Genomic DNA, 19,011 nt, shown 5'->3' with positions numbered 1-19,011 from the left:
TGGCGAGACGACAACGATGCTACGATGGAGATCAAGGTGTCGCGCGATGACGATGGTGATCATGACGGTGCTGCGGAGATGGAGATCACAAGCACAAGATGATGATGGCCATATCATATCACTTATATTGATTGCATGTGATGTTTATCCTTTTATGCATCTTATCTTGCTTTGATTGACGGTAGCATTATAAGATGATCTCTCACTAAATTATCAAGAAGTGTTCTCCCTAAGTATGCACCGTTGCCAAAGTTCGTCGTGCCCAGACACCACGTGATGATCGGGTGTGATAAGCTCTACGTCCATCTACAACGGGTGCAAGCCAGTTTTTGCACATGCATAATACTCGGGTTATACTTGACGAGCCTAGCATATGCAGATATGGCCTCGGAACACGGAGACCGAAAGGTCGAGCGTGAATCATATAGTAGATATGATCAACATAATGATGTTCACCATTGAATACTAATCCATTTCACGTGATGATCGGTTATGGTTTAGTTGATTTGGATCACGTGATCACTTAGAAGATTAGAGGGATGTCTATCTAAGTGGGAGTTCTTAAGTAATATGATTAATTGAACTTAAATTTATCATGAACTTAGTCCCTGATAGTATCTTGCTTGTTTATGTTGATTGAGGATAGATGGCTCGTGCTGTTGTTCCGTTAAATTTTAATGCGTTCCTTGAGAAAGCAAAGTTGAAAGATGATGGTAGCAATTACACGGACTGGCTCCGTAACTTTATGATTATCCTCATTGCTGCATAGAAGAATTATGTCCTGGAAGCACCGCTGGGTGCCAGGCCTGCTGCTGGAGCAACACTAGATGTTATGAACGTCTGGCAGAGCAAAGCTGATGACTACTCGATAGTTCAGTGTGCCATGCTTTACGGCTTAGAATCGGGACTTCAACGACGTTTTGAACGTCATGGAGCATATGAGATGTTTCAGGAGTTGAAGTTAATATTTCAAGCAAATGCCCGAATTGAGAGATATGAAGTCTCCAATAAGTTCTACAGCTGCAAGATGGAGGAGAACAGTTCTGTCAGTGAGCATATACTCAAAATGTCTGGGTATAATAATCACTTGATTCAATTGGGAGTTAATCTTCCAGATGATTGCGTTATTGACAGAATTCTCCAATCACTGCCACCAAGCTACAAGTGAAGGAAATATGCCCTAGAGGCAATAATAAAGTTCTTATTTATTTCCTTATAATCATGATAAATGTTTATTATTCATGCTAGAATTGTATTAACCGGAAACATAATACATGTGTGAATACATAGACAAACAAAGTGTCACTAGTATGCCTCTACTAGACTAGCTCGTTAATCAAAGATGGTTATGTTTCCTAACCATGAACAATGAGTTGTTATTTGATTAACGAGGTCACATCATTAGTTGAATGATCTGATTGACATGACCCATTCCATTAGCTTAGCACCCGATCGTTTAGTATGTTGCTATTGCTTTATTCATGACTTATACATGTTCCTATAACTATGAGATTATGCAACTCCCGTTTGCCGGAGGACACTTTGGGTGCTACCAAATGTCACAACGTAACTGGGTGATTATAAAGGAGCATTACAGGTGTCTCCAAAGGTAGATGTTGGGTTGGCGTATTTCGAGATTAGGATTTGTCACTCCGATTGTCGGAGACGTATCTCTGGGCCCTCTCGGTAATGCACATCAATTAAAGCCTTGCAAGCATTACAACTAAATGAGTTAGTTGCGTGATGATGTATTAAAGAACGAGTAAAGAGACTTGCCGATAACGAGATTGAACTAGGTATTGGTATACCGACGATCGAATCTCGGGCAAGTAACATACCGATGACAAAGGGAACAACGTATGTTGTTATGCGGTCTGACCGATAAAGATCTTCGTAGAATATGTAGGAGCCAATATGGGCATCCAGGTCCCGCTATTGGTTATTGACCGGAGACGTGTCTCGGTCATGTCTACATTGTTCTCGAACCCGTAGGGTCCGCACGCTTAAGGTTACGATGACCGTTATATTATGAGTTTATGCATTTTGATGAACCGAAGGTTGTTCGGAGTCCCGGATGTGATCACGGACATGACGAGGAGTCTCGAAATGGTCGAGACATAAAGATTGATATATTGGAAGCCTATGTTTGGATATCGGAAGTGTTCCGGGTGAAATCGGGATTTTACCGGAGTACCGGGAAGGTTACCGGAACCCCCCGGGAGCTAAATGGGCCATGATGGGCCTTAGTGGAAAAGAGAAGAGGCAGCCCTACATGGGCTGTGCGCCACCCCCTTCCCCTAGTCCTATTAGGACTAGGTGAGGTGGCCGGCCCCCTCTCTCTCTTTTCCCCCTCCACGAATCCTATTCCAACTAGGATTGGGGGGGGGAATCCTACTCCCAGAGGGAGTAGGACTCTCCTGGCGTGCCTCCTATGGCCGGCCAGCCTCCCCCCTCTAGTCCTTTATATACTGAGGCAGAGGCACCCTAGAACAAACAAGTTGATCCACGTGATCTATTCCTTAGCCGTGTGCGGTGCCCCCTGCCACCATAGTCCTCGATAATACTGTAGCGGAGTTTAGGCGAAGCCCTGCTGCTGTAGTACATCAAGATCGTCACCACGCCGTCGTGCTGACGGAACTCTTCCCCGACACTTTGCTGGATCGGAGTCCGGGGATCGTCATCGAGCTGAACGTGTGCTCGAACTCGGAGGTGCCGTAGTTTCGGTGCTTGATCGGTTGGATCGCGAAGACGTACGACTACTTCCTCTATGTTGTGTCATCGCTTCCGCAGTCGGTCTGCGTTGGGTACGTAGACAACACTCTCCCCTCTCGTTGCTATGCATCACATGATCTTGCGTGTGCGTAGGAAATTTTTTGAAATTACTACGAAACCCAACAACAAGAGCTTCGTGATGAACTATAATATGCAAGGGATGAACAAAACTATTCCCGAGCTCTTCGCAATGCTGAAAGCTGCGGAGGTAGAAATCAAGAAGGAGCATCAAGTGTTGATGGTCAACAAGACCACTGGTTTAAAGAAAAAGGGCAAAGGGAAGAAGAAGGGGAACTTCAAGAAGAACGGCAAACAAGTTGCTGCTCAAGAGAAGAAACCCAAGTCTGGACCTAAGCCTGAAACTGAGTGCTTCTACTGCAAGCAGACTGGTCATTGGAAGCGGAACTGCCCCAAGTATTTGGCGGATAAGAAGGATGGCAAGGTGAACAAAGGTATATGTGATATACATGTTATTGATGTGTACCTTACTAGAGCTCGCAGTAGCACCTGGGTATTTGATACTGGTTCTGTTGCTAATATTTGCAACTCGAAACAGGGACTATGGATTAAGCGAACACTAGCAAAGGACGAGGTGACGATGCACGTGGGAAACGGTTCCAAAGTCGATGTGATCGCGGTCGGCACGCTACCTCTACATCTACCTTCGGGATTAGTATTAGACCTAAATAATTGTTATTTGGTGCCAGCGTTGAGCATGAACATTATATCTGGATCTTGTTTAATGCGAGACGGTTATTCATTTAAATCAGAGAATAATGGTTGTTCTATTTATATGAGTAATATCTTTTATGGTCATGCACCCTTGAAGAGTGGTCTATTCTTGTTGAATCTCGATAGTAGTAACACACATATTCATAATGTTGAAGCCAAAAGATGCAGAGTTGATAATGATGGTGCAACTTATTTGTGGCACTGCCGTTTGGGTCATATCGGTGTAAAGCGTATGAAGAAACTCCATACTGATGGACTTTTGGAACCACTTGATTATGAATCACTTGGTACTTGCGAACCGTGCCTCATGGGCAAGATGACTAAAACGCCGTTCTTCGGTACTATGGAGAGAGCAACAGATTTGTTGGAAATCATACATACAGATGTATGTGGTCCGATGAATATTGAGGCTCGTGGCGGATATCGTTATTTTCTCACCTTCACAGATGATTTAAGCAGATATGGGTATATCTACTTAATGAAACATAAGTCTGAAACATTTGAAAAGTTCAAAGAATTTCAGAGTGAAGTTGAAAATCATCGTAACAAGAAAATAAAGTTTCTACGCGCTGATCGTGGAGGAGAATATTTGAGTTACGAGTTTGGTGTACATTTGAAAAATTGTGGAATAGTTTCGCAACTCACGCCACCCGGAACACCACAGCGTAATGGTGTGTCCGAACGTCGTAATCATACTTTACTAGATATGGTGCGATCTATGATGTCTCTTACTGATTTACCGCTATCGTTTTGGGGTTATGCTTTAGAGATGGCCGCATTGACATTAAATAGGGCACCATCAAAATCCGTTGAGACGATGCCTTATGAACTATGGTTTGGCAAGAAACCAAAGTTGTCGTTTCTTAAAGTTTGGGGCTGCAATGCTTATGTGAAAAAACTTCAACCTGATAAGCTCAAACCCAAATCGGAGAAATGTGTCTTCATAGGATACCCAAAGGAGACTGTTGGGTACACCTTCTATCACAGATCCGAAGGCAAGACATTCGTTGCTAAGAATGGATCCTTTCTAGAGAAGGAGTTTCTCTCGAAAGAAGTGAGTGGGAGTAAAGTAGAACTTGACGAGGTAACTGTACCTGCTCCCTTATTGGAAAGTAACACATCACAGAAAACTGTTTCAGTGACACCTACACCAGTTAGTGAGGAAGCTAATGATGATGATCATGAAACTTTAGATCAAGATACTACTAAACCTCGTAGATCAACCAGAGTGAGATCCGCACCAGAGTGGTACGGTAATCCTGTTCTGGAAGTCATGCTACTAGATCATGATGAACCTACGAACTATGAAGAAGCGATGGTGAGCCCAGATTCCGCAAAGTGGCTTGAAAGCCATGAAATCTGAGATGGGATCCATGTACGAGAACAAAGTATGGACTTTGGTTGACTTGCCTGATGATCGGCAAGCAATTGAGAATAAATGGATCTTCAAGAAGAAGACTGACGCTGACGGTAATATTACTGTCCACAAAGCTCGACTTGTCGCAAAAGGTTTTCGACAAGTTCAAGGGATTGACTACTATGAGACCTTCTCACCTGTAGCGATGCTTAAGTCTGTCCGAATCATGTTAGTAATTGCCTCATTTTATGATTACGAAATTTGGCAGATGGATGTCAAAACTGCATTCCTGAATGGATTTTTGGAAGAAGAGTTGTATATGATGCAACCAAAAGGTTTTGTTGATCCAAAGGGAGCTAACAAAGTGTGCAAGCTCCAGCGATCCATTTATGGACTGGTGCAAGCCTCTCGGAGTTGGAATAAACGCTTTGATAGTGTGATCAAAGCATTTGGTTTTATACAGACTTTTGGAGAAGCCTGTATTTACAAGAAAGTGAGTGGGAGCTCTGTAGCATTTCTGATATTATATGTGGATGACATATTACTGATTGGAAATGATGTAGAATTTCTGGATAGCATAAAGGGATACTTAAAAAAAGTTTTTCAATGAAAGACCTTGGTGAAGCTGCTTACATATTAGGCATTAAGATCTATAGAGATAGATCAAGACGCTTAATTGGACTTTCACAAAGCACATACCTTGACAAAGTTTTGAAGAAGTTCAAAATGGATCAAGCAAAGAAAGGGTTCTTGCCTGTGTTACAAGGTGTAAAGTTGAGTAAGACTCAATGCCCGACCACTGCAGAAGATAGAGAGAATATGAAAGATGTTCCCTATGCTTCAGCCATAGGCTCTATCATGTATGCAATGCTGTGTACCAGACCTGATGTGTGCCTTGCTATAAGTCTAGCAGGGAGGTACCAAAGTAATCCAGGAATGGATCACTGGACAGCGGTCAAGAACATCCTGAAATACCTGAAAAGGACTAAGGATATGTTTCTCGTATATGGAGGTGACAAAGAGCTCACCGTAAAAGGTTACATTGATGCAAGCTTTGACACTGATCCGGACGATTCTAAATCACAAACCGGATACGTGTTTACATTAAACGGTGGAGCTGTCAGTTGGTGCAGTTCTAAACAAAGCGTCGTAGCGGGATCTACATGTGAAGCGGAGTACATAGCTGCTTCGGAAGCAGCGAATGAAGGAGTCTGGATGAAGGAGTTCATATCCGATATAGGTGTCATACCTAGTGCATCGGGTCCAATGAAAATCTTTTGTGAAAATACTGGTGCAATTGCCTTGGCAAAGGAATCCAGATTTCACAAGAGAACCAAGCACATCAAAAGACGCTTCAATTCCATCCGAGATCTAGTCCAGGTGGGAGACATAGAGATTTGCAAGATACATATGGATCTGAATGTTGCAGACCCGTTGACTCAGCCTCTTCCTCGAGCAAAACATGATCAGCACCAAGACTCCCTGGGTGTTAGAATCGTTACTGTGTAATCTAGATTATTGACTCTAGTGCAAGTGGGAGACTGAAGGAAATATGCCCTAGAGGCAATAATAAAGTTATTATTTATTTCCTTATATCATGATAAATGTTTATTATTCATGCTAGAATTGTATTAACCGGAAACATAATACATGTGTGAATACATAGACAAACAGAGTGTCACTAGTATGCCTCTACTTGACTAGCTCGTTAATCAAAGATGGTTATGTTTCCTAACCATGAACAAAAGGTTGTTATTTGATTAACGAGGTCACATCATTAGTTGAATGATCTGATTGACATGACCCATTCCATTAGCTTAGCATCCGATCGTTTAGTATGTTGCTATTGCTTTCTTCATGACTTATACATGTTCCTATGACTATGAGATTATGCAACTCCCATTTTCCAGAGGAACACTTTGGGTGCTACCAAACGTTACAACGTAACTGGGTGATTATAAAGGAGCATTACAGGTGTCTCCAAAGGTACATGTTGGGTTGGCGTATTTTGAGATTAGGATTTGTCACTCCGATTGTCGGAGAGGTATCTCTGGGTCCTCTCGGTAATGCACATCACATAAGCCTTGCAAGCATTACAACTAATATGTTAGTTGTGAGATGATGTATTACGGAACGAGTAAAGAGACTTGCCGGTAACGAGATTGAACTAGGTATTGGATACCGACGATCGAATCTCGGACAAGTAACATACCGATGACAAAGGGAACAACGTATGTTGTTATGCGGTCTGACCGATAAAGATCTTCGTAGAATATGTAGGAGCCAATATGGGCATCCAGGTCCCGCTATTGGTTATTGACCGGAGATCTGTCTCAGTCATGTCTACATTGTTCTCGAACCGTAGGGTCCGCACGCTTAACGTTACGATGACAGTTATTATGAGTTTATGCATTTTTGATGTACCGAAGTTAGTTCGGAGTCCCGGATGTGATCACGGACATGACGAGGAGTCTCGAAATGGTCGAGACATAAAGATTGATATATTGGATGACTATATTCGGACACCGGAAGGGTTCCGGAGAAGTATCGGATAAAACCGGAGCACCGGGGGGTTACCGGAACCCCCCGGGGGGTTGATGGGCCTCATGGGCCTAAAGTGGAGAAGAGGAAGGGGCTGCCAGGGCAGGCCGCGCGCCCCCTCTCCCCCTAGTCCGAATTGGACAAGGAGGGAGGGGCGGCGCCCCCCCTTTCCTTCTCTCCCCCCCTCTCTCCTACTTGGACAAGGAAACGGGAGGGGAGTCCTACTCCCGGTAGGAGTAGGACTCCTCCTGCGCCCTCCTCTAGGCCGGCCACACCCCTCCCTCTTGCTCCTTTATATACGGGGGCAGGGGGGCACCTCTAGACACACAAGTTGATCCTCGTGATCATTCCTTAGCCGTGTGCGGTGCCCCCTGCCACCATATTCCACCTCGGTCATATCGTTGTAGTGCTTAGGCGAAGCCCTGCGTCGGTAGAACATCATCATCGTCACCACGCCGTTGTGCTGACGGAACTCATCTCCAAAGCTTTGCTGGATCGGAGCCCGGGGAGCGTCATCGAGCTGTACGTGTGCTAAAAACTCGGAGGTGCCGGAGTAACGGTGCTTGGATCGGTCGGATCGGGAAGAAGACGTACGACTACTTCCTCTACGTTGTGTCAACGCTTCCGTTGCGATCTACAAGGGTACGTAGATCATACTCTCCCCTCTCGTTGCTATGCATCTCCATGATCTTGCGTGTGCGTAGGAAATTTTTTGAAAGTACTGCGTTCCCCAACAGCTATGTCTTGGAGAGGATGGATTTTGAAGACCATGAAATTTCTGAAACAAAGAAAATTCACCTAAGGACTCATCATGATGTGGACTTTGAAATAAATCTGTATAATTCTGAGAGCGTAACCCATTTTGGTTGCAAAAATTGGGAAGCATTTTGCAAGATGTATGGTTTTGATGAGGGTATGCTTATCACCATGGATCTTGGTAATCCTGACATCGACCAAGGCAATATGGACATTTGGGTCCTTGTTGATACGCCTCCAGTTCTACCGCTATGTGAGTTTCTCAAACATAGTTATTAGCTAATTTATATTGTTTATTTCGAAATAGTTGACAGCTTATTTTCATTGACAGCTTATTTTTATTGTTCAAAGAATGTGCGGGAGATGGTAGTCAAAACCCACTACACCGATGGCTCCGAATTAACAACTTATAAGGAGAGAAATCATCTGGTCGGATTTTGTACTGACATTGAGAATTACAATATCTACAATCGAACTCCTCAACATTATGGTCAATACGTGCCACTAGTGCATGTGTTCAACTACGGTAACTACCATGGAGATACCCTGGTAAGATTTTTACTATTACGACATCCGTGCATCTTTTGCATACTTCTAAAACTAGTACATCATTGCTAACTATGAAGTTATTACTATGTTTTTCAACAGATAATCCCAGAGAATTGTGTGCCTCATTTGATGTATCAGAAAGGTAGTCTTAATGTTTTGAACATATAGCCAAGTCATCCTACGAATCTCAACTGTCCATACGAGATTTCTAAAAGAACTGGAGACATGAAAAATCAAAGGATGGAAAAAATGTATGGACAATCGTAAGGAGGTTCTTGGAAGCAAAAGGAAGCGAAGCGCAAGAATTGGAGACAGGATGTTCTTAATTCTCCATAATGGAGAGTCAGGGTCTATATTGTTTTATGCTATTTTACCTTAAATAGGGTATTTAGGTCCTGCCTAATATTGATGATCATGTGCTAAGAACAATTAAGTAGGGTTGGTTCGATGACTATCAAGATGATGATTGTATGACTTGTTATTAATAACGAGTAGAAGTTGTATGATGATGATTAGTAAGACTTGTTAGGATTAGTATTACTTCCGAAAAACTCGCTACTCGTGGTCTCGAGACTTGTAATGTTCTATCTTTGTTTGGTCTTTTGAATTCGGAGACTAATATGATGAATTGTATTCAGAGACTAATCTTCTATTGTATTCGATGAATCAACTCTTACTGTGTGGTGCTGTCTATATTCTGTCCAATAATATATTTTGTAACCTGCGCAAAAATCAGAAAAGTAAAAAAAACCTAATATTCATACTAATGGCGCATCACCCCACAGTGCGCCATTAGTATGCCAAAGCACATGGGTAAATATGGCCCCTTGGGAGGCATACTAATGACGCATGTTGGTCTATACTAATGGCGCACGGCGTGGTGCGCCATTAGTATATAATACTAATGGCGTGGTACTAGTGGCGCACCAGTAGTGTGCCATTAGTAGGAAAAACTGGTGCGCCACTAGTAGGCCTTTTCCTAGTAGTGGGTGATCTAGCGGATAAGACTAACTAGGCCTTTTTAAAACCCAAGAGTATCTTGGACCTAAAAAATTGTTTAACTTTAATTGGCCCAATTAAGTCCATGGGTATTTCCATCTTAAAATTTTTAGTTAACTTAATTGCATTAACATTGCACTTACTTATTACACCATGTCATCGTGTGTGGTCATTTGAATTTGGGTTTCGAGCGGTTCGTCATCTCCTCTCGAGCCCTAGTCTCCGGCAAACAGATTGCGGCCTTTGATCACCGTCACTCGCACTTGCCGGGCACTCCCTTCCTCCTCCTACTCTCCCTCCATCGTACGTGACCCCCCTCAGGTTATGCGGCGCCAGATCTTCCGAGGCCAGATCATCCTCATCACCGTGCATCAAGTTTATCACACCGGATCTTTGCATCGACCTCTCAGATGTAAGTGCCTGGCCATCTCTAATCTTGTCTGGCCTCTTTCGCATAGTACCAATAGGGTCGGATTTGATTAGGGTTTAGGATATGCGATATGAGGTTTAGGGTTTATGATTTTGTGAAGAAGGTGGTCACTGCCAACGAAGAGATAACAGATATCATCGTCTAGAGGGTGTTGTACTGGGACCTGCCGGCAGTCCGGGCGCTGGAGACGAGCGAGCTGACCACGTGGTCCCTGTACCGCGCCCTCATCGGCGAGTTCATAGCCTATCTCGTCCTCCTCTACGTGAGCATCGCCACCGTCGTCGGGTACAGAAACCAGTCATCCGCTGCCGACGAGCGGTGCACCGGCGTCAGCTACCTCGGCGTCGCGTGGTCCTTCGGTGCCATCGTCTCCGTCCTCGTTTACTGTACCAGCGGCGTCTTAGGTAGGTATATGCACATCTCTATCACAACATATTTTCTCCGTCCATAATTACTTGTCACGAAAATAGTTAGAAATAGGTGTATATTGAACTAATTGTCGCCTTCCCTGTGCAATGCAGGTGTGCACATAAACCTGGCAGTGACGTTCGCACTCTTCATGGTCGGGAAGGTGACGCTGGTGCGCTCAGTGCTGTACGTGGCGGCGGCCAACACGGTGGCCCGGGGGTCCTCGCTCGGGGCGGCCCTTGGCGCCGAGACCTTGGGCACCTTTGTCCTTGCCTACGCCGTCTTCTCCGAAACCGACCCCAAGTGCACCCCCCGCGACACCTTCGTCCCCGTACCAGACGCCTTCTCCTCTCAGCTAGCTAGCTTGTTGTGATCACGGCCGGACCTGTATGTATATACTAGTGGTTGGGCCCGCCATTGCGGGCCGCTTGCGAGGAAGTTATGCGCACCTCACTCTCATGTTAAAACTTTTAAAAAATATTCTTGCATCACGTGGACATCACAACTATCTTAAAAGGAAAAAAAGAAGCCTAGAGAAACTTTTCTCAAAAAAATTCTCCCTACTATTTAAGAACTCTAAAAATACCTTTCTCACCGTGACCAACCTGCATTCGCCACATGGCGTGGCTGGTTGGCTACCATTCTAGCTCCTCTTAATGGGTTTAATTAATTAATATATAGGCAAATTTTATGGTGCATTATAATACACCCGAGCACATGTATCATAAGGGCCACTACTAGGAAAAGGGATATAGATGAAATGGATACTAATGGCGTACCTGACATGTGGTGCGCCACTACAATATAGCAGTGGCGCACCATGTGCAGGTGCGCCATTAGTGTGGAAGACACTAATGACGCACTAGATACATGGTGCGCCACTAGTAACAAATTTTTTTGTTCATTTTTCCAAACATACTAATGGCGCATCATGTAGACAGTGCGCCATTACTAGTAATTGCGCACTGTCCACAGGTGCGCCATTACTAAGTTTTTCCCCCTAACTAATGGCGCACCGCCAGGGGGTGCGCCATTAGTAATCTTCCCCCTAACTAATTCGCCCGATCCCTTCGTCCCTCCCTCCACTTCCCTCCCTCGCTCCACACCCGCTCCGACGACCCCCGCGCCCCGCCTCGCCGTCTCGGTCCTCGCTGCCGACCCACTGCACCGCTGCCTGATACGTCTCCAACGTATCTATAATTTTTGATTGCTCCATGCTATATTATCTACTGTTTTGGGTAATATTGGGCTTTATTATCCACTTTTATATTACTTTTGGGACTAACCTATTGACCGGAGGCCCAGCCCAGATTTGTTGTTTTATGCCTATTTCAGTGTTTTGAAGAAAAGGAATATCAGACGGAGTCGAAACAGAACGAAATCAACCGGAGAAGTTATTTTTGGAAGGAAACACAACTGATGGACTTGGACCCCCATGTCAAGGAAGAAACGAGGTGCTCACGAGGGTGGGGTGCGCCCCCTCCTAGGGCGCACCCCCTGTCTCGTGGGGCCCTCGTGGCTCCCCTGACGTACCTCCTGCACCCATATATACCTACGTGACCTAAAACTTCTAGAACGCATAATAGATCGGAGTTCCACCGCCAGAAGCTTCCGTAGCCACCGAAAATCAATCTAGACCCATTCTGGCACCCTGCCAGAGGGGGCAATCCTTCTCCGGTGGCCATCTTCATCATCCCGGTGCTCTCCATGGCGAGGGGGGAGTAGTTCTCCCTCGGGGCTGGGGGCATCTCCAGCCGCGCCCCCAGGAAGGCCTCCCCAGGCGTTTTTTTGCGCCGGCGCCAAAAATCAGCCCAGTCGCGCCCCCAGGAGCCCGATTTTCGCCGGCCTGGGCCGAAAATAGCGCCGGCGGACCCAGGGCGAACCCGGCGCGCTGGGGGCGCCCGGGGGCGCCGGCGCGAACTGTTTTGGTGCGAAACAGCCGCGGGCCCGCCGTGTCAGGGACACGGCTCTCTTCTCGCCCCTTCGTCGTCCTCATCGCCTCGTTTCCCGCGGCGAATCAATGCCAAAGCTGCCGCGCTGCCGCGCCGGTCAGCCTGTGCCATTGATGCCTCACGGGCGGCGTAGTGAAGACCGGATGACGTGCGTCCCTCGCCCTCCCTCGCCCGCCACGCGTACACACGGCGGCTCGCGCACGGGCGGCGCCTCGGCCTATAAGACGCGCCCCAGCGCACTCGGCGACTCGCACTCTCTCGCCGTCGTCATTCCTCCCTCTCCTCTCTCTCGCCGTCTCCAGTTCATCACACCCATGGCCGAGCGCTTCCCAGGCGACGGCGCGGTGGCGAACGGCTTCGGCTGCCATCATCTTCACAAGGACGAGGCTCGCCTCCTTTTCGAGGCCGAGTACCCGGTCCCGCCGGACATGCGGGTGCCCGGGGCGTGGAGGATCAGCGCCGGCGGCGTGCCGGTGCCCCCGGTACCCACCGGCGCGGCGCGGCGTGCGGAGATCGCACGCATTCGCTCGTCCCTGCCGCGTGCGGTGAGGGAGGGGCCACAGTACGTCCCCGACAGCCCGCTCTGGGAGCTTTATTTCCGCCGCCGTCACGCCGAGCAGCTCGAGGCCACCAACAGCGTCGTGCCCTCCGGCAGGCTCAACGCCGCGGGCCGGCGTCGGTGGTGGGGCGTGCCCGGGCGCACGTTGGAGGCCTTCCTCGAGTACATCGAGGGCGGCAACATGCCGCGCCTCGAGTACCCCGACCCCGTCCTTCTCACGCCGTCGGGGAACCTCCTGGACCCCGAGGCGCATGGAGACCGGTGGGTCCTCCTCCTCGTCCGGCGGCTCCCCCTGCCTCCACCTCCGCCCCGTCAAGCCGGAGCCCCAGGGCACGCCTGTCAGCGCGCGCACCCGCAGCTCCGGCGTCCGCATCGGCGACAATGCCTCCCCCACCGGCCGCTTTGTCCTCGTCGAGCCCAAGCCGGAGCCCAAGCCGGAGCCCGGCCTCCCCGTGGAGTACGTGGAGATAGCCCGGCGTGGCTTCTCCGACGAGGGCGCCCTACGGTGGATGCGGGACGACTACCTCCGCGACGAGATGGTCCGGCAACGCCAGGCCCTGGAGGAGATCGCCGCCCGCAAGCGTGGGCGCGAGGACGAGCACGGCGTCATGGTCCTGACAGCGACGACGACGACGACGACGATGCCCCCAGACCGTCCAACCCGCCGCGCCAACCGGGGGAGGGATGCAGCAGGGACGGCGGAGGCGTCGGCGGGGGCGACGACGATGACGACGACGGCGGCGGTGACTACACGCGGTTCTACAACCTCCTCGGCATGTAGAACCGCGTGGGCGGGCGGCGAGGCGGGCGGCGAGGGAGACGGCGGGGGTAGCCCGTGGTAGTTTTTCCTTTTTTTGTAAAATATGTTTAAATTTGAACGAACTCGAACGTGTTTGCGTTGTGTTTGCGCCGAATTTGAACATTTTAAAAACCCATGGGGGGCCACGACTGGGGGGCATCATGCCCCCAGTGCGCGGTTTAGCGCCGGCTCGCCCCCAGGGGGCGATTTTTTGCCCCTCCTGGGGGGCCAACGGATGGAGATGCCCTGAGGGTATGTACCAGTAGCTATGTGTTTGATCTCTCTCTCTCTCTCTTTCTCTCTCTCTCGTGTTCTTGAGATGATACGATTTTGATGTATCGCGAGCTTTGCTATTATATTTAGATCCTATGATGTTTCTTCCCCCCTCTTCTCTCTTGTAATGGATTGAGTTTCCCCTTTGGAGTTATCTTATCAGATTGAGTCTTTAAAGATTTGAGAACACTTGATGTATGTCTTGCCGTGGATATCTATGGTGACAATGGGATACCGCGTGCCACTTGATGTATGTTAAGGTGACCAACTTGCGGGTTCATGAACCTATGCATAGGGGTTGGCACACGTTTTCGTCATGATTCTCCAGTAGATCTTTGGGAGCCTTATTTCTGCCGCCGTCACACCGAGCAGCTCAAGGCCACCAACAGCCTCGTGCCCTCCGGCAGGCTCAACGCCGCGGGCCGGCGTCGGTGGTGGGGCGTGCCCGGGCGCACGTTGGAGGCCGTCCTCGAGTACATCGAGGGCGGCAACACGCCGCGCCTCGAGTACCCTGCCCCCCGTCCTTCTCACGCCGCCGGGGAACCTCCTGGACCCCGAGGCGCATGGAGACCGGGGGGTCCTCCTCCTCGTCCGGCGGCTCCCCCTGCCTCCACCTCCGCCCCGTCAAGCCGGAGCCCCAGGGCACGCCTGTCAGCGCGCGCACCCGCAGCTCCGGCGTCCGCATCGGCAACAATGCCTCCCCCACCGGCCGCTTCGTCCTCGTCGAGCCCAAGCCGGAGCCCGGCCTCCCCGTGGAGTATGAGGAGATAGCCCGGCATGGCTTCTCCGACGAGGGCGCCCGGCTGTGGATGCGGGACGACTACCTCCACCACGAGATGGTCCGGCAACGCCAGGCCCTGGAGGAGATCGCCGCCCGCAAGCGTGGGCATGAGGACGAGCACGGCGTCGTGGTCCTCGACAGCGACGACGACGACGACGCCGCCCCCGGACCGTCCAACCGCCGCGCCAACCGGGGGAGGGATGCAGCAGGGACGGCGGAGGCGTCGGCGGGGGCAACGACGACGACGACGGCGGCGGCGGTGACTACACGCGGTTCTACAGCCTCCCCGGCATGTAGAACCGCGTGGGCGGGCGGCGAGGCGGGCGGCGAGGGAGACGGCGGGGGTAGCCCGTGGTAGTTTTTCCTTTTTTTGTAAAATATGTTTAAATTTGAACGAACTTAAACGTGTTTGCGTTGTGTTTGCGCCGAATTTGAACATTTTAAAAACCCGTGGGGGGCCGCGACTGGGGGGCATCACGCCCCCAGTGCGCGGTTTAGCGCCGGTGCGCCCCCAGGGGGCGATTTTTTGCCCCTCCTGGGGGGCTAACGGATGGAGATGCCATGAGGGTATGTACCAGTAGCTATGTGTTTGATCTCTCTCTCTCTCTCTTGTGTTCTTGAGATGATACAATTTTGATGTATCGCGAGCTTTGCTATTATATTTAGATCCTATGATGTTTCTTCCCCCCTCTTCTCTCTTGTAATGGATTGAGTTTCCCCTTTGGAGTTATCTTATCAGATTGAGTCTTTAAAGATTTGAGAACACTTGATGTATGTCTTGCCGTGGATATCTGTGCTGACAATGGGATACCGCGTGCCACTTGATGTATGTTAAGGTGACCAACTTGCGGGTTCATGAACCTATGCATAGGGGTTGGCACACGTTTTCGTCGTGATTCTCCAGTAGATCATTGGGGCACTCTTTGAGATTCTATGTGTTGGTTGAATAGATGAATCTGAGATTGTGTGATGCATATCGTATAATCATGCCGACGGATATTTGAGGTGACATTGGAGTATCTAGGTGACATTAGGGCTTTGGTTGATTTGTATCTTAAGGTGTTAGTCTAGTACGAACTCTAGGGCTGTTTGTGACACTTATAGGAATAGCCCAATGGATTGATTGGAAAGAATAACTTTGAGGTGGTTTGGTACCCTACCATACTCTCTTCGTTCGTTCTCCGCTATTAGTGACTTTGGAGTGACTCTTTGTTGCATGTTGAGGGATAGTTATGTGATCCAATTATGTTAGTATTGTTGAGGGAACTTACACTAGCGAAAGTATGAACCCTAGGCCTTGTTTCCTAGCATTGCAATACCGTTTACGCTCACTTTTATCACTTGCTACCTTGCTGTTTTTATAATTTCAGATTACAAATACCTTTATCTACTATCCATATACCACTTGTATCACCATCTCTTCGCCGAACTAGTGCACCTATACAATTTACCATTGTATTGGGTGTGTTGGGGACACAAGAGACTCTTTGTTATTTGGTTGTAGGGTTGCTTGAGAGAGACTATCTTCATCCTACGCCTCCTATGGATTGATAAACCTTAGGTCATCCACTTGAGGGAAATTTGCTACTGTCCTACAAACCTGTGCACTTCCAGGCCCAACAACGTCTACAAGAAGAAGGTTGTGTAGTAGACATCAAGCTCTTTTCTGGCGTCGTTGCCAGGGAGGTTTGCGCTTGAAGGTATATCTTTAGATCTTGCAATCGAGTCTTTTAGTTTCTTGTTTTATCACTAGTTTAGTTTATAAAAGAAAACTACAAAAAAAATGGAATTGAGTTTGTCTCATACGCTTCATCTTTTTAATATCTTTCGTAAGTATGATGGAAGGGATAATTGTGCTCAAGTGCTAGAAGAAGAAATCTATAAAATGTTTGGCACTAAATATTTGAATGATGAGCATGATTTCAATGTTGTTAGTATGAATTCTTTGAATATCCATGATGCTAATGATATGCAAAGCCACAAGCTTGGGGAAGCTATGTTTGATGAAGATGATATTTTTTGTCCCCCAAGTTTTGATGAGCAAATTTATTATGATGAAAGCATGCCTCCTATCTATGATGATTATTGTGATGACAAGTATGCTTTAAAGAATAATGATAACCATGAAACTTGTCATCTTGATCTTAATTTTCAATCACATGATAGTTATTTTGTTGAGTTTGCTCCCACTATTATTCATGAGAATAATTTTGCTTGTGTGGAGAGTAATAAATTTTGCATGCTTGTAGATCATGAAAAGAATGCTTTAGGTGCTGGTTATATTGTTGAATTCATTCATGATTCTACTGAAAATTATTATGAGGGAGGAATATATGCATGTAGGAATTGCAATAATATCAAGTTTCCTCTCTATGTGCTTAAAATTTTGAAGTTATGCTTGTTTTACCTTCCTATGCAAGTTGATTCTTGTTCCCATAAGTTGTTTTCTCACAAAATCCCTATGCATAGGAAGCATCTTAGACTTAAATGTGCTAGTCATATTCTTCATGATGCTCTCTTTATGTTTCAATTCTTATCTTTTATGTGAGCATCGTTGAAATCATCATGCCTAGCTAGGGGCATTAAACGATAGCGCTTGTTGGGAGGCAACCCAATTTTATTTTAATTCCTTGCTTTTGGTTCCTGTTTAGTAATAAATAATTCATCTAGCCTCTGTTTAGATGTGGTTTTTATGCTTTTAATTAGTGTTTTTGCCAAGTAGAACCTTTGGGAAGACTTAGGGAAAGTCTTGTTGATCATGCTGTCAAAAACAGAAACTTTAGCTCTCACGAGAATTGCTGCCATTTTTATTTGGAGAGTGATATTTAGTTAATTATTTTTGCAGATTATTAATAGATAAATTACTCAGGTCCAGAAATTTATTATAGAATCTTATGATTTCCAGAAGTATATGTTTGATTCAGATTACTACAGACTGTTCTGTTTTTGACAGATTCTGTTTTTCATGTGTTGTTTACTTATTTTGATGAATCTATGGCAAGTAAAAGAGTTTATAAACCATAGATAAGTTGGAATACAATAGGTTTAACACCAATGTAAATAAAGAATGAGTTCATTACAGTACCTTGAAGTGGTGATTTATTTTCTTATATTAACGGACCTTACGAGTTTTCTGTTAAGTTTTGTGTTGTGAAGTTTTCAAGTTTTGGGAAAAGATTCGATGGACTATGGAATAAGGAGTGGAAAGAGCCTAAGCTTGGGGATGCCCAAGGCACCCCAAGGTAATATTAAAGGATATCCAAGAGCCTAAGCTTGGGGATGCCCCGAAAGGCATCCCCTCTTTCGTCTTCGTTCATCGGTAACTTTACTTGGAGCTATATATTTATTCGCCACATGATATGTGTTTTTCTTGGAGCGTCAATTTATTTTGTTAAGATTTGCTTGCTGTTATTTATAACAATTTTTTGCATCTTTTATTTCAATAAAAGTGGCATTGATAGTCTTTACTATGCCTATGTTACAAGTATACATGTTGCTGTTTGAAAACAGAAAGTTTACCGCTGTTGCAATAATTCCCTAGAAAAGTCAGGATGTGATAAAATGTTGAAACCTTTTTCATATTAAGCTCTGATAAATTTACTACAGAGGTAATTTTCTTTCATAATTTTTGAAGTTAGGGAAGTATGGATGTTGCTGCATACTTTACAGACTATCCTGTTTAGGCAGATTGCTGTTATGTTTGCATTGTTTGCATATGTTTGCTTCTTTAATGATTCTATTTGAGGATAGGACTATTAAATATGCATAGGCATTTAGTATGCAATATTGAATAATAATTTTAGTGATTTTCTACAGTAGAGTATGATAAGGTTTTGGCAATGGTTTATACTAACTTATCTCACGAGTCCTTGTTGAGTTTTGTGCGGATGAAGCTTTTGAGATTTAGGAAGACCGTGATATGGGAGGAATTAAGGAGACACAAAAGCTCAAGCTTTGGGATGCCCAAGGCACCCCAAGATAATATTTCAAGAAGTCTCAAGCATTTAAGCTTGGGGATGCCTCGGTTGGCATCCCACCTTTCTTCTTCAACAACTATCGGTTAGTATCGGTTGATCCTAAGTTTTTGCTTCTTCACATGATGT

At 46.6% G+C, this 19,011-nt stretch overlaps 1 pseudogene; it reads left to right on the top strand.

Annotated features, from left to right (window-relative positions):
• The first annotated feature begins 10,206 nt into the window (after positions 1-10,206).
• LOC125532634 (putative aquaporin PIP2-7 pseudogene) lies at positions 10,207-10,917 on the top strand (annotated as a pseudogene).
• Positions 10,918-19,011: the final 8,094 nt, after the last annotated feature.

The sequence above is a fragment of the Triticum urartu genome, chromosome 1A, assembly GCF_056163025.1.
Source record: "Triticum urartu cultivar PI428250 chromosome 1A, HENAU_Tu73, whole genome shotgun sequence".
Classification (NCBI taxonomy): domain Eukaryota; kingdom Viridiplantae; phylum Streptophyta; class Magnoliopsida; order Poales; family Poaceae; genus Triticum; species Triticum urartu.
This window is presented reverse-complemented; position numbering and strand designations above follow the sequence as displayed.